Source organism: Pleurodeles waltl, chromosome 5 (genome assembly GCF_031143425.1).
Source record: "Pleurodeles waltl isolate 20211129_DDA chromosome 5, aPleWal1.hap1.20221129, whole genome shotgun sequence".
NCBI lineage: Eukaryota > Metazoa > Chordata > Amphibia > Caudata > Salamandridae > Pleurodeles > Pleurodeles waltl.
Genome location: NC_090444.1, coordinates 1,051,045,044 through 1,051,060,347, shown reverse-complemented (window position 1 = coordinate 1,051,060,347; position 15,304 = coordinate 1,051,045,044). Strand labels below are relative to the sequence as shown.

Here is a 15,304-nt window from a genome sequence, read left to right as displayed (position 1 = left end):
ACTACCATAGCAAAATATTTACAAGGTGGCGCAAGCTAGGTTTGCGCCAACTTGTTAACACTTTGCGCCACATCATGCATAATATATGCATGATGTGTGCAAAGGGGGCGTTCCCTTGTTAGAGAGTGGGCACGCTCGTTCCTCACCTGACAGGTTGCTTTTTGAGAAGGGTGTCTCTGGGGCTGGTGTTGTAGCCAAGAGCGAACTCTTGACTCCGCGTGGGTCGCTTCGTTTGCCGCACTGCACGGGAATGGCTGGGAGGCATAGAGTTGGCAGTAGAGGAAGCGGTGTGGTGGGGAAGGGTCAGGCATAATTTATACAAGGTGGGCGTTCGCCCATTAGGGAGCCCGAAAAAATGGCGCAAGGCAATCTAAGAGATTTCCTTGCGCCATTTGTTTTACACTTTTAACGCCTACTCAGAGGAGGCGTTAAAAGGGGGAATACCATTATTTATAATGGGCCCCTATGTACTCTGCAGGATTAGTCCCAAAATGATGGCGCTAATCTTGCAGAGTACATCAATAGCGTAAAAAATATAACGCTAATGCCCCTACCCTGTGCCATGGTGCGCCGTATTATTATATATATAGCTCACACATGGTGGCGGTACAGGGGCGTTAAGGGGTGCAAGGAACGTGGCGCTGCACCGGCAGAGCCACTTTCCTTAAATCTGCCCCTTTGTGTTTGTCTCGGAGCAACAGGTGGTTTATAATTTTGACACAAGTGAGGTCAATTTCAATAGAGTCCAGCAATTACAGGAAAATGGGCATAGCTTTGTCAGGGGTGAGCTTAAGAAAGCACACCCTGGGGTGGCTGAAGCATTTTTGGGGTGTGACAGCTCCTTTGGGCTTCGCAGCTCAGTTGGACGAGCCATGCCAAAGGACGTCATGAAAAATAAGACAACAGCGGAGACGCCGGTAAAGGTCTGGGCACCTTTAAAATGCCGGTCATAAGAGAGGGTTGCATCCAGAGCGATCAACCCGATTACAAGGGAGTGGCCTGGTGAATCATTTGATTTATGTACAATCACGGCTTCAAGATCCCAGCTATCAGCCAAGGTGCTGTCTCTTTGGCTTCGGGGCTCATTTTGCATGATGAATTGATGGATTACGATGACGACCAGGAGACTAAGGATGGGGAGAATTGTGAGGGTGGGAATGAGACTTCGGGGAAGGAGATGCAGCAAAGAAATTAGGTGAGCTGTTCTAACAGAGGAAAGAGTTTTGGTGTGTTTCAGGATTTGCCCCCTTTGATGGTGCAGCGTAATCGGAAAGTCAAGATGAATAATCAGGTACCTGCAAGTGGTTTCATTCAAAAAAGGTGAGACACAGGCTGCTGTGGCTATGGGGTGTGAAGAGTTAAGCATGAAGGTAGTGTGTTTGGTGTCTGTAACAGTGGGTAATACCCTTTTGCGTTAGCATAAGGAAGTTTGGGTAGATTGAGTGGGAAAGATGATGCAAATAATGAAGCAGTTAAAGATGCAGACAATGTCCATTTGGGAAGGCTGTGAACAAAAAAGTCGGAGTCAATGATGGTAAGTCAGAGGCAAGTGGTGAGGAGGCTTCTAAGGCAGAGCCAGGTAAGGAAAAAGGAAACTCAGGTGAGGGTAGTGTAAAAAGTAAAAAGTTGCCATATATGGGGTTGTTCTTGCCTTTGGGGGCGCATCTCACCCAAGCCATGAAGGAAAACATTTGTAAAGGTGAGTTTGTTGATGTTTTTAAATTATTACATAGAGAAGTGTGGGCTAAGGAAGGGTCAAAGGAGGAGGAATGGGAATTAGCTAGGAGGCCGAAAGTTCCCACTACCCTTGAGAATTGGATGTCAGTATTCTTAATCATTGCTAGCGTTTATTGTGAGAGGCATCCGGAGCGTTGTATTTCTCTATTAAAATACATGGACGTTTTTAGGTGGGCTCAAATAGACTATGGTGGTTTTGGATGTTTTAGATATAATGAAGAACTTAGAGCCCAGATGGCATTATTTCCAGATAAAGAATGGTGAGATATTTATAATGAGCTTTGGATGCAAGGGTTGTGTACTTCCAAGAATGCCTCAGCGTTACACACAGCTAGTGGTCTTCTGGTTCCTTACAAGCCCTGTCAGGGGCATCCCAACCAATCTAGGGTGGGTAGTTTCACGAGAGCTCAGTTCCCACAGAATGGATCTTGTTGGTCCTTCAACAGAGGGTCATGCACACGACTCCAGTGCAAGTTCATGCACAATTGCTCCAATTGCAGGGGCAAACATCCATTGGTGCAATGTTTTGGAGGGATGCAATGGGGATGGAAGGCTAATGCAGGTAGAGGTGGTGATAGGGGAAGGGGTCGGATACAGCAGATGGTGGGAAAAGGGCCCTTCTCCTAATAAATTTGATATTTTGTTTTATTGGTTGCAGTTTTATCCGAGGCGTGAGGAGGCCAAGTTACTGTACTACAGTTTTCTTGAGGGTTTCAAGCTATGTTATCAAGGTCATAGAAGACAGAGAAAAAATTTGAAATCTGCAGTTGAGAATCCGGAAGTGGTGAGAAAGAAATTGAGGACGGAATTGGAGGCTGGCAGAATGGTGGGTCCATGGGATACCTGGCCGATTCATAACTTAACAATTTCATCACTGGGTGTTGTGCCTAAAACACAACAAGGTGAGTTTAGATTGATTCATCATCTATCGTGGGCTGCAGGGGAGTCAGTTAATGATTTAATTGCACATGAAGACTCCATAGTGCATTGCACATCAGTGGAAGAGGCAATTAAGTTGGTAAGGGCTTGTGGAAGGAAGGCACAAATGGCAAAGTTAGACATTCAATCTGTCTTTTGACTATTGCCGGTACATCCTGAGGATTTTTCATTGTTGGGTCTTTAATCTGAGGATTCTATATTTGTGGATATAATGTTGCCAATGGGCTGTTCTGTTTCTTGTTCCCTGTTTGAAACTTGTAGTTGTTTTTTGCAGTGGTTTTTCCAACAGAAGACTGGGCTCGGGCATGTCACGAACTACCTAGGTGACTCTTTTCTGATGGGCTTGCAGTGGTCCAATGAATGTAAAAAAGGGTTAATTGAATTTCAGAAGTGTATGGAGGAGATGGAAGTACCTTTGGCTCCGGATAAGACTGAAGGCCCTGCTATATTGAACTCAGAGAAATCTGAGGTACGGTTTCCGGTGGATAAGTTCAAAAGTTGATTTCTCTGTTGGAGGAGGCTGTTTCCACGGATAAGCTGGAGTTACAGCAGGTGCAAGCCTTATTGGGTTCTTTGAAGTTTGCGTGCCGTGTGGTGAGAGTTGGTAGAGCTCTTTGTAGGTGCCTTGGTTTTTCAGTCAAAGGTGCTGTTTTACCTCATCCCAGAATTCGGCTTAAAGAGGTCATCAATGCTGACTTCAGAATGTTGGTTTCTTTCCAGCAAAGTAATAATGGTGTTAACATGTTGACGGTTGAGGATGAATGGTTATGGCAAGTTCAAATTTTTTCTGATGATTCGGGAGCCCATGGTTTGGTTTTCTGAGATGGTGATTGGACTGCTGAGTCATGGCCGGATTCTTGGAGAGAGGCACACCATAGCATTTTGTTTCTGGAGTTTTTTTCCATTTGATGGTTGCTTTAGTGTTGTGTGGTAACCTTTTAGCAAACAGGCGAGTGGTTTTTAATGTGGATAGCCAAACAGTTGTTAATTTAGTCAATTCACAGAAGGCTCGAGATGAAAAAGTTTTGAAGTTGTTGCGTTTATTTTTGCTTCATTGTCTGAAATTCAATATTTTGTTTAAGGGTCAGTATGTTCCAGGTGTGAATAATGATATCACTGATGGGCTATCTCGTTCACAGTGGCAGAGATTCGGTGTACTGGTGCCGGGAGCAGATTTGCTTAAAACGGCTTTGACGGTGGACCTTTGGGAGCTGGGAATCTAAGGATGTTACAATTGATTCGTCAGTCCATTGCTCCATCTACTTTGAGGTCATATGGCAAGGCCTAGGCAGAATTTATTGAGTCTGGTGCATTGAGGAGGTATGAGGGACCTTACATGTCACGGTATAGGAGGGAGGATGGAGTCCGCTTCATTATGACACATATTGACCTAGGATTGGCGGTGGTGGCTATAACAGGGAAGATGGCAGGTATTACATTTTTTGGTAAGTTCTTTTGGGATTATGATACCATGGAAGGAGAAATGTGTAGGAGAATTGTTGCTGGCTGGGCAATGGAGGATGGATCCAGGTTGGATCAATGGCATCCTATTTCCATGCAAAAGCTGAGGGATATTTTGGGGGTTTTGAATTCTGCTTTTCCTGTTGGGAGGGCTGATAGTATAGATGATTCTTCTCCTGAAAAACAACTATATCATGAGTGCAGGCACACCTGCATTATGTAGACCAGGGTGGCCGAGTGGTTAAGGCGTTGGACTTAAGATCAAATGGCCATGTGTCTGTGTGGGTTCGAGCCCCACTCCTGGTATATCATTTTTTCTCTCCCGTGACACTGTTCATTTCAATTTCACGCACTTTTCAGTTGCTCCTGATTAATATTAAAATAAGAGCTACATATAAAATCTTCATATCGATTAACGTGTATTTTTCTACCCCCAAAAAAGTAAACGCCTTGTATTGTACATTTCTCTTTGAAACTTAGTAACCTTTTGTTGCAGGTTGTATTACAGTATGCTTTTTCGTTTATTATAGGTGACTTATTTGTTTATGATACCTGACTTCCCTGCTTTCCATTTGGTGCATAATGAATTACAAAATCTCTCAACCAGGAGTGGGGCTTGAACCCACGTGGACACATGTCCATTGGATCTTAAGTCCAACGCCTTAACCACTCGGCCATCCTGGTACCTGTGCAGGAAAGGGCAACAACATGGCACTTATTATAGATATCAAGAGTGCTCACTGTGTGACATTGAGCTTTCTATATATATATATATTTTCATATCTATATATTTTATCAGGTTACGCAAAACACATTTCAGGAATACAAGGTAATGTCATGCCTCTCCTCTATAAAACGTGCATGTACTTAATAAAAAAAAAAATACAACCATACCTATCAAACATGTTTAAGATTATCAGCGTGTAGGACGAAAAAAGGTGTGCTTTTTTCACACCGTTTTTGTCACATGTCCTATTAAATATGTCTGCAAATTGACGTTAATCTTAAGAAATATCACACTAACCCCTTTTCAAGACTCAAAACTACACTTCACACAATCTAAAACACTTTGGGACAGATTTACAAGGCCCTTGCGGCCCTTAGCGCTACATTTGCAGAATTTATTTTGCCGCAAATGTGAAGATCATAGGCCACTACCATAGCAAAATATTTACAAGGTGGCGCAAGCTAGGTTTGCGCCAACTTGTTAACACTTTGCGCCACATCATGCATAATATATGCATGATGTGTGCAAATGGGGCGTTCCCTTGTTAGAGAGTGGGCACGCTCGTTCCTCACCTGACAGGTTGCTTTTTGAGAAGGGTGTCTCTGGGGCTGGTGTTGTAGCCAAGAGCGAACTCTTGACTCCGCGTGGGTCGCTTCGTTTGCCGCACTGCACGGGAATGGCTGGGAGGCATAGAGTTGGCAGTAGAGGAAGCGGTGTGGTGGGGAAGGGTCAGGCATAATTTATACAAGGTGGGCGTTCGCCCATTAGGGAGCCCGAAAAAATGGCGCAAGGCAATCTAAGAGATTTCCTTGCGCCATTTGTTTTACACTTTTAACGCCTACTCAGAGGAGGCGTTAAAAGGGGGAATACCATTATTTATAATGGGCCCCTATGTACTCTGCAGGATTAGTCCCAAAATGATGGCGCTAATCTTGCAGAGTACATCAATAGCGTAAAAAATATAACGCTAATGCCCCTACCCTGTGCCATGGTGCGCCGTATTATTATATATATAGCTCACACATGGTGGCGGTACAGGGGCGTTAAGGGGTGCAAGGAACGTGGCGCTGCACCGGCAGAGCCACTTTCCTTAAATCTGCCCCTTTGTGTTTGTCTCGGAGCAACAGGTGGTTTATAATTTTGACACAAGTGAGGTCAATTTCAATAGAGTCCAGCAATTACAGGAAGATGGGCATAGCTTTGTCAGGGGTGAGCTTAAGAAATCACACCCTGGGGTGGCTGAAGCATTTTTGGGGTGTGACAGCTCCTTTGGGCTTCGCAGCTCAGGAGGACGAGCCATGCCAAAGGACGTCATGAAAAATAAGACAACAGCGGAGACGCCGGTAAAGGTCTGGGCACCTTTAAAATGCCGGTCATAAGAGAGGGTTGCATCCAGAGCGATCAACCCGATTACAAGGGAGTGGCCTGGTGAATCATTTGATTTATGGTACAATCACGGCTTCAAGATCCCAGCTATCAGCCAAGGTGCTGTCTCGTTGGCTTCGGGGCTCATTTTGCATGATGAATTGATGGATTACGATGACGACCAGGAGACTAAGGATGGGGAGAATTGTGAGGGTGGGGATGAGACTTCGGGGAAGGAGATGCAGCAAAGAAATTAGGTGAGCTGTTCTAACAGAGGAAAGCGTTTTGGTGTGTTTCAGGATTTGCCCCCTTTGATGGTGCAGCGTAATCGGAAAGTCAAGATGAATAATCAGGTACCTGCAAGTGGTTTCATTCAAAAAAGGTGAGACACAGGCTGCTGTGGCTATGGGGTGTGAAGAGTTAAGCATGAAGGTAGTGTGTTTGGTGTCTGTAACAGTGGGTAATACCCTTTTGCGTTAGCATAAGGAAGTTTGGGTAGATTGAGTGGGAAAGATGATGCAAATAATGAAGCAGTTAAAGATGCAGACAATGTCCATTTGGGGGGGCTGTGAACAAAAAAGTCGGAGTCAATGATGGTAAGTCAGAGGCAAGTGGTGAGGAGGCTTCTAACGCAGAGCCAGGTAAGGAAAAAGGAAACTCAGGTGAGGGTAGTGTAAAAAGTAAAAAGTTGCCATATATGGGGTTGTTCTTGCCTTTGGGGGCGCATCTCACCCAAGCCATGAAGGAAAACATTTGTAAAGGTGAGTTTGTTGATGTTTTTAAATTATTACATAGAGAAGTGTGGGCCAAGGAAGGGTCAAAGGAGGAGGAATGGGAATTAGCTAGGAGGCCGAAAGTTCCCACTACCCTTGAGAATTGGATGTCAGTATTCTTAATCATTGCTAGCGTTTATTGTGAGAGGCATCCGGAGCGTTGTATTTCTCTATTAAAATACATGGACGTTTTTAGGTGGGCTCAAATAGACTATGGTGGTTTTGGATGTTTTAGATATAATGAAGAACTTAGAGCCCAGATGGCATTATTTCCAGATAAAGAATGGTGAGATATTTATAATGAGCTTTGGATGCAAGGGTTGTGTACTTCCAAGAATGCCTCAGCGTTACACACAGCTAGTGGTCTTCTGGTTCCTTACAAGCCCTGTCAGGGGCATCCCAACCAATCTAGGGTGGGTAGTTTCACGAGAGCTCAGTTCCCACAGAATGGATCTTGTTGGTCCTTCAACAGAGGGTCATGCACACGACTCCAGTGCAAGTTCATGCACAATTGCTCCAATTGCAGGGGCAAACATCCATTGGTGCAATGTTTTGGAGGGATGCAATGGGGATGGAAGGCTAATGCAGGTAGAGGTGGTGATAGGGGAAGGGGTCGGATACAGCAGATGGTGGGAAAAGGGCCCTTCTCCTAATAAATTTGATATTTTGTTTTATTGGTTGCAGTTTTATCCGAGGCGTGAGGAGGCCAAGTTACTGTACTACAGTTTTCTTGAGGGTTTCAAGCTATGTTATCAAGGTCATAGAAGACAGAGAAAAAAATTGAAATCTGCAGTTGAGAATCCGGAAGTGGTGAGAAAGAAATTGAGGACGGAATTGGAGGCTGGCAGAATGGTGGGTCCATGGGATACCTGGCCGATTCATAACTTAACAATTTCACCACTGGGTGTTGTGCCTAAAACACAACAAGGTGAGTTTAGATTGATTCATCATCTATCGTGGGCTGCAGGGGAGTCAGTTAATGATTTAATTGCACATGAAGACTCCATAGTGCATTGCACATCAGTGGAAGAGGCAATTAAGTTGGTAAGGGCTTGTGGAAGGAAGGCACAAATGGCAAAGTTAGACATTCAATCTGTCTTTTGACTATTGCCGGTACATCCTGAGGATTTTTCATTGTTGGGTCTTTAATCTGAGGATTCTATATTTGTGGATATAATGTTGCCAATGGGCTGTTCTGTTTCTTGTTCCCTGTTTGAAACTTGTAGTTGTTTTTTGCAGTGGTTTTTCCAACAGAAAACTGGGCTCGGGCATGTCACGAACTACCTAGGTGATTCTTTTCTGATGGGCTTGCAGTGGTCCAATGAATGTAAAAAAGGGTTAATTGAATTTCAGAAGTGTATGGAGGAGATGGAAGTACCTTTGGCTCCGGATAAGACTGAAGGCCCTGCTATATTGAACTCAGAGAAATCTGAGGTACGGTTTCCGGTGGATAAGTTCAAAAGTTGATTTCTCTGTTGGAGGAGGCTGTTTCCACGGATAAGCTGGAGTTACAGCAGGTGCAAGCCTTATTGGGTTCTTTGAAGTTTGCGTGCCGTGTGGTGAGAGTTGGTAGAGCTCTTTGTAGGTGCCTTGGTTTTTCAGTCAAAGGTGCTGTTTTACCTCATCCCAGAATTCGGCTTAAAGAGGTCATCAATGCTGACTTCAGAATGTTGGTTTCTTTCCAGCAAAGTAATAATGGTGTTAACATGTTGACGGTTGAGGATGAATGGTTATGGCAAGTTCAAATTTTTTCTGATGATTCGGGAGCCCATGGTTTGGTTTTCTGAGATGGTGATTGGACTGCTGAGTCATGGCCGGATTCTTGGAGAGAGGCACACCATAGCATTTCGTTTCTGGAGTTTTTTTCCATTTGATGGTTGCTTTAGTGTTGTGTGGTAACCTTTTAGCAAACAGGCGAGTGGTTTTTAATGTGGATAGCCAAACAGTTGTTAATTTAGTCAATTCACAGAAGGCTCGAGATGAAAAAGTTTTGAAGTTGTTGCGTTTATTTTTGCTTCATTGTCTGAAATTCAATATTTTGTTTAAGGGTCAGTATGTTCCAGGTGTGAATAATGATATCACTGATGGGCTATCTCGTTCACAGTGGCAGAGATTCGGTGTACTGGTGCCGGGAGCAGATTTGCTTAAAACGGCTTTGACGGTGGACCTTTGGGAGCTGGGAATCTAAGGATGTTACAATTGATTCGTCAGTCCATTGCTCCATCTACTTTGAGGTCATATGGCAAGGCCTAGGCAGAATTTATTGAGTCTGGTGCATTGAGGAGGTATGAGGGACCTTACATGTCACGGTATAGGAGGGAGGATGGAGTCCGCTTCATTATGACACATATTGACCTAGGATTGGCGGTGGTGGCTATAACAGGGAAGATGGCAGGTATTACATTTTTTGGTAAGTTCTTTTGGGATTATGATACCATGGAAGGAGAAATGTGTAGGAGAATTGTTGCTGGCTGGGCAATGGAGGATGGATCCAGGTTGGATCAATGGCATCCTATTTCCATGCAAAAGCTGAGGGATATTTTGGGGGTTTTGAATTCTGCTTTTCCTGTTGGGAGGGCTGATAGTATAGATGATTCTTCTCCTGAAAAACAACTATATCATGAGTGCAGGCACACCTGCATTATGTAGACCAGGGTGGCCGAGTGGTTAAGGCGTTGGACTTAAGATCCAATGGCCATGTGTCTGTGTGGGTTCGAGCCCCACTCCTGGTATATAATTTTTTCTCTCCCGTGACACTGTTCATTTCAATTTCACGCACTTTTCAGTTGCTCCTGATTAATATTAAAATAAGAGCTACATATAAAATCTTCATATCGATTAACGTGTATTTTTCTACCCCCAAAAAAGTAAACGCCTTGTATTGTATATTTCTCTTTGAAACTTAGTAACCTTTTGTTGCAGGTTGTATTACAGTATGCTTTTTCGTTTATTATAGGTGACTTATTTGTTTATGATACCTGACTTCCCTGCTTTCCATTTGGTGCATAATGAATTACAAAATCTCTCAACCAGGAGTGGGGCTTGAACCCACGTGGACACATGTCCATTGGATCTTAAGTCCAACGCCTTAACCACTCGGCCATCCTGGTACCTGTGCAGGAAAGGGCAACAACATGGCACTTATTATAGATATCAAGAGTGCTCACTGTGTGACATTGAGCTTTCTATATATATATATATTTTCATATCTATATATTTTATCAGGTTACGCAAAACACATTTCAGGAATACAAGGTAATGTCATGCCTCTCCTCTATAAAACGTGCATGTACTTAATAAAAAAAAAAATACAACCATACCTATCAAACATGTTTAAGATTATCAGCGTGTAGGACGAAAAAAGGTGTGCTTTTTTCACACCGTTTTTGTCACATGTCCTATTAAATATGTCTGCAAATTGACGTTAATCTTAAGAAATATCACACTAACCCCTTTTCAAGACTCAAAACTACACTTCACACAATCTAAAACACTTTGGGACAGATTTACAAGGCCCTTGCGGCCCTTAGCGCTACATTTGCAGAATTTATTTTGCCGCAAATGTGAAGATCATAGGCCACTACCATAGCAAAATATTTACAAGGTGGCGCAAGCTAGGTTTGCGCCAACTTGTTAACACTTTGCGCCACATCATGCATAATATATGCATGATGTGTGCAAAGGGGGCGTTCCCTTGTTAGAGAGTGGGCACGCTCGTTCCTCACCTGACAGGTTGCTTTTTGAGAAGGGTGTCTCTGGGGCTGGTGTTGTAGCCAAGAGCGAACTCTTGACTCCGCGTGGGTCGCTTCGTTTGCCGCACTGCACGGGAATGGCTGGGAGGCATAGAGTTGGCAGTAGAGGAAGCGGTGTGGTGGGGAAGGGTCAGGCATAATTTATACAAGGTGGGCGTTCGCCCATTAGGGAGCCCGAAAAAATGGCGCAAGGCAATCTAAGAGATTTCCTTGCGCCATTTGTTTTACACTTTTAACGCCTACTCAGAGGAGGCGTTAAAAGGGGGAATACCATTATTTATAATGGGCCCCTATGTACTCTGCAGGATTAGTCCCAAAATGATGGCGCTAATCTTGCAGAGTACATCAATAGCGTAAAAAATATAACGCTAATGCCCCTACCCTGTGCCATGGTGCGCCGTATTATTATATATATAGCTCACACATGGTGGCGGTACAGGGGCGTTAAGGGGTGCAAGGAACGTGGCGCTGCACCAGCAGAGCCACTTTCCTTAAATCTGCCCCTTTGTGTTTGTCTCGGAGCAACAGGTGGTTTATAATTTTGACACAAGTGAGGTCAATTTCAATAGAGTCCAGCAATTACAGGAAGATGGGCATAGCTTTGTCAGGGGTGAGCTTAAGAAAGCACACCCTGGGGTGGCTGAAGCATTTTTGGGGTGTGACAGCTCCTTTGGGCTTCGCAGCTCAGGAGGACGAGCCATGCCAAAGGACGTCATGAAAAATAAGACAACAGCGGAGACGCCGGTAAAGGTCTGGGCACCTTTAAAATGCCGGTCATAAGAGAGGGTTGCATCCAGAGCGATCAACCCGATTACAAGGGAGTGGCCTGGTGAATCATTTGATTTATGGTACAATCACGGCTTCAAGATCCCAGCTATCAGCCAAGGTGCTGTCTCGTTGGCTTCGGGGCTCATTTTGCATGATGAATTGATGGATTACGATGACGACCAGGAGACTAAGGATGGGGAGAATTGTGAGGGTGGGGATGAGACTTCGGGGAAGGAGATGCAGCAAAGAAATTAGGTGAGCTGTTCTAACAGAGGAAAGAGTTTTGGTGTGTTTCAGGATTTGCCCCCTTTGATGGTGCAGCGTAATCGGAAAGTCAAGATGAATAATCAGGTACCTGCAAGTGGTTTCATTCAAAAAAGGTGAGACACAGGCTGCTGTGGCTATGGGGTGTGAAGAGTTAAGCATGAAGGTAGTGTGTTTGGTGTCTGTAACAGTGGGTAATACCCTTTTGCGTTAGCATAAGGAAGTTTGGGTAGATTGAGTGGGAAAGATGATGCAAATAATGAAGCAGTTAAAGATGCAGACAATGTCCATTTGGGGGGGCTGTGAACAAAAAAGTCGGAGTCAATGATGGTAAGTCAGAGGCAAGTGGTGAGGAGGCTTCTAAGGCAGAGCCAGGTAAGGAAAAAGGAAACTCAGGTGAGGGTAGTGTAAAAAGTAAAAAGTTGCCATATATGGGGTTGTTCTTGCCTTTGGGGGCGCATCTCACCCAAGCCATGAAGGAAAACATTTGTAAAGGTGAGTTTGTTGATGTTTTTAAATTATTACATAGAGAAGTGTGGGCTAAGGAAGGGTCAAAGGAGGAGGAATGGGAATTAGCTAGGAGGCCGAAAGTTCCCACTACCCTTGAGAATTGGATGTCAGTATTCTTAATCATTGCTAGCGTTTATTGTGAGAGGCATCCGGAGCGTTGTATTTCTCTATTAAAATACATGGACGTTTTTAGGTGGGCTCAAATAGACTATGGTGGTTTTGGATGTTTTAGATATAATGAAGAACTTAGAGCCCAGATGGCATTATTTCCAGATAAAGAATGGTGAGATATTTATAATGAGCTTTGGATGCAAGGGTTGTGTACTTCCAAGAATGCCTCAGCGTTACACACAGCTAGTGGTCTTCTGGTTCCTTACAAGCCCTGTCAGGGGCATCCCAACCAATCTAGGGTGGGTAGTTTCACGAGAGCTCAGTTCCCACAGAATGGATCTTGTTGGTCCTTCAACAGAGGTTCATGCACACGACTCCAGTGCAAGTTCATGCACAATTGCTCCAATTGCAGGGGCAAACATCCATTGGTGCAATGTTTTGGAGGGATGCAATGGGGATGGAAGGCTAATGCAGGTAGAGGTGGTGATAGGGGAAGGGGTCGGATACAGCAGATGGTGGGAAAAGGGCCCTTCTCCTAATAAATTTGATATTTTGTTTTATTGGTTGCAGTTTTATCCGAGGCGTGAGGAGGCCAAGTTACTGTACTACAGGTTTCTTGAGGGTTTCAAGCTATGTTATCAAGGTCATAGAAGACAGAGAAAAAATTTGAAATCTGCAGTTGAGAATCCGGAAGTGGTGAGAAAGAAATTGAGGACGGAATTGGAGGCTGGCAGAATGGTGGGTCCATGGGATACCTGGCCGATTCATAACTTAACAATTTCACCACTGGGTGTTGTGCCTAAAACACAACAAGGTGAGTTTAGATTGATTCATCATCTATCGTGGGCTGCAGGGGAGTCAGTTAATGATTTAATTGCACATGAAGACTCCATAGTGCATTGCACATCAGTGGAAGAGGCAATTAAGTTGGTAAGGGCTTGTGGAAGGAAGGCACAAATGGCAAAGTTAGACATTCAATCTGTCTTTTGACTATTGCCGGTACATCCTGAGGATTTTTCATTGTTGGGTCTTTAATCTGAGGATTCTATATTTGTGGATATAATGTTGCCAATGGGCTGTTCTGTTTCTTGTTCCCTGTTTGAAACTTGTAGTTGTTTTTTGCAGTGGTTTTTCCAACAGAAGACTGGGCTCGGGCATGTCACGAACTACCTAGGTGACTCTTTTCTGATGGGCTTGCAGTGGTCCAATGAATGTAAAAAAGGGTTAATTGAATTTCAGAAGTGTATGGAGGAGATGGAAGTACCTTTGGCTCCGGATAAGACTGAAGGCCCTGCTATATTGAACTCAGAGAAATCTGAGGTACGGTTTCCGGTGGATAAGTTCAAAAGTTGATTTCTCTGTTGGAGGAGGCTGTTTCCACGGATAAGATGGAGTTACAGCAGGTGCAAGCCTTATTGGGTTCTTTGAAGTTTGCGTGCCGTGTGGTGAGAGTTGGTAGAGCTCTTTGTAGGTGCCTTGGTTTTTCAGTCAAAGGTGCTGTTTTACCTCATCCCAGAATTCGGCTTAAAGAGGTCATCAATGCTGACTTCAGAATGTTGGTTTCTTTCCAGCAAAGTAATAATGGTGTTAACATGTTGACGGTTGAGGATGAATGGTTATGGCAAGTTCAAATTTTTTCTGATGATTCGGGAGCCCATGGTTTGGTTTTCTGAGATGGTGATTGGACTGCTGAGTCATGGCCGGATTCTTGGAGAGAGGCACACCATAGCATTTCGTTTCTGGAGTTTTTTTCCATTTGATGGTTGCTTTAGTGTTGTGTGGTAACCTTTTAGCAAACAGGCGAGTGGTTTTTAATGTGGATAGCCAAACAGTTGTTAATTTAGTCAATTCACAGAAGGCTCGAGATGAAAAAGTTTTGAAGTTGTTGCGTTTATTTTTGCTTCATTGTCTGAAATTCAATATTTTGTTTAAGGGTCAGTATGTTCCAGGTGTGAATAATGATATCACTGATGGGCTATCTCGTTCACAGTGGCAGAGATTCGGTGTACTGGTGCCGGGAGCAGATTTGCTTAAAACGGCTTTGACGGTGGACCTTTGGGAGCTGGGAATCTAAGGATGTTACAATTGATTCGTCAGTCCATTGCTCCATCTACTTTGAGGTCATATGGCAAGGCCTAGGCAGAATTTATTGAGTCTGGTGCATTGAGGAGGTATGAGGGACCTTACATGTCACGGTATAGGAGGGAGGATTGGGTCTGCTTCATTATGACACATATTGACCTAGGATTGGCGGTGGTGGCTATAACAGGGAAGATGGCAGGTATTACATTTTTCGGTAAGTACTTTTGGGATTATGATACCATGGAAGGAGAAATGTGTAGGAGAATTGTTGCTGGCTGGGCGATGGAGGATGGATCCAGGTTGGATCAATGGCATCCTATTTCCATGCAAAAGCTGAGGGATATTTTGGGGGTTTTGAATTCTGCTTTTCCTGTTGGGAGGGCTGATAGTATAGATGATTCTTCTCCTGAAAAACAACTATATCATGATTGCAGGCACACCTGCACTATGTAGATCAGGGTGGCCGAGTGGTTAAGGTGTTGGACTTAAGATCCAATGGACATGTGTCTGCGTGGGTTCGAGCCCCACTCCAGGTAAATCATTTTTTCTCTCCCGTGACACTGTTCATTTCAATTTCACGCACTTTTCAGTTGCTCCTGATTAATATTAAAATAAGAGCTACATATAAAATCTTCATATCGATTAACGTGTATTTTTCTACCCCCAAAAAAGTAAACGCCTTGTATTGTACATTTCTCTTTGAAACTTAGTAACCTTTTGTTGCAGGTTGTATTACAGTATGCTTTTTCGTTTATTATAGGTGACTTATTTGTTTATGATACCTGACTTAATGCTTTCCATTTGGTGCATAATGA

The 15,304-nt window shown here is 43.9% G+C and overlaps 5 non-coding genes across 5 annotated transcripts; 3 read left to right on the top strand and 2 right to left on the bottom strand.

Annotated features, from left to right (window-relative positions):
• The first annotated feature begins 4,360 nt into the window (after window positions 1-4,360).
• TRNAL-UAA (transfer RNA leucine (anticodon UAA)) lies at window positions 4,361-4,443 on the top strand. The gene has a single exon. It is a non-coding gene; the product is annotated as a tRNA-Leu (tRNA).
• A 295-nt stretch (window positions 4,444-4,738) lies between these two features.
• TRNAL-UAA (transfer RNA leucine (anticodon UAA)) lies at window positions 4,739-4,821 on the bottom strand. Its single transcript has one exon. It is a non-coding gene; the product is annotated as a tRNA-Leu (tRNA).
• Window positions 4,822-9,651: 4,830 nt separating this feature from the next.
• On the top strand, window positions 9,652-9,734 carry TRNAL-UAA (transfer RNA leucine (anticodon UAA)). The gene has a single exon. It is a non-coding gene; the product is annotated as a tRNA-Leu (tRNA).
• A 295-nt stretch (window positions 9,735-10,029) lies between these two features.
• On the bottom strand, window positions 10,030-10,112 carry TRNAL-UAA (transfer RNA leucine (anticodon UAA)). The gene has a single exon. It is a non-coding gene; the product is annotated as a tRNA-Leu (tRNA).
• Window positions 10,113-14,942: 4,830 nt separating this feature from the next.
• On the top strand, window positions 14,943-15,025 carry TRNAL-UAA (transfer RNA leucine (anticodon UAA)). The gene has a single exon. It is a non-coding gene; the product is annotated as a tRNA-Leu (tRNA).
• The last annotated feature ends 279 nt before the right edge of the window (window positions 15,026-15,304 follow it).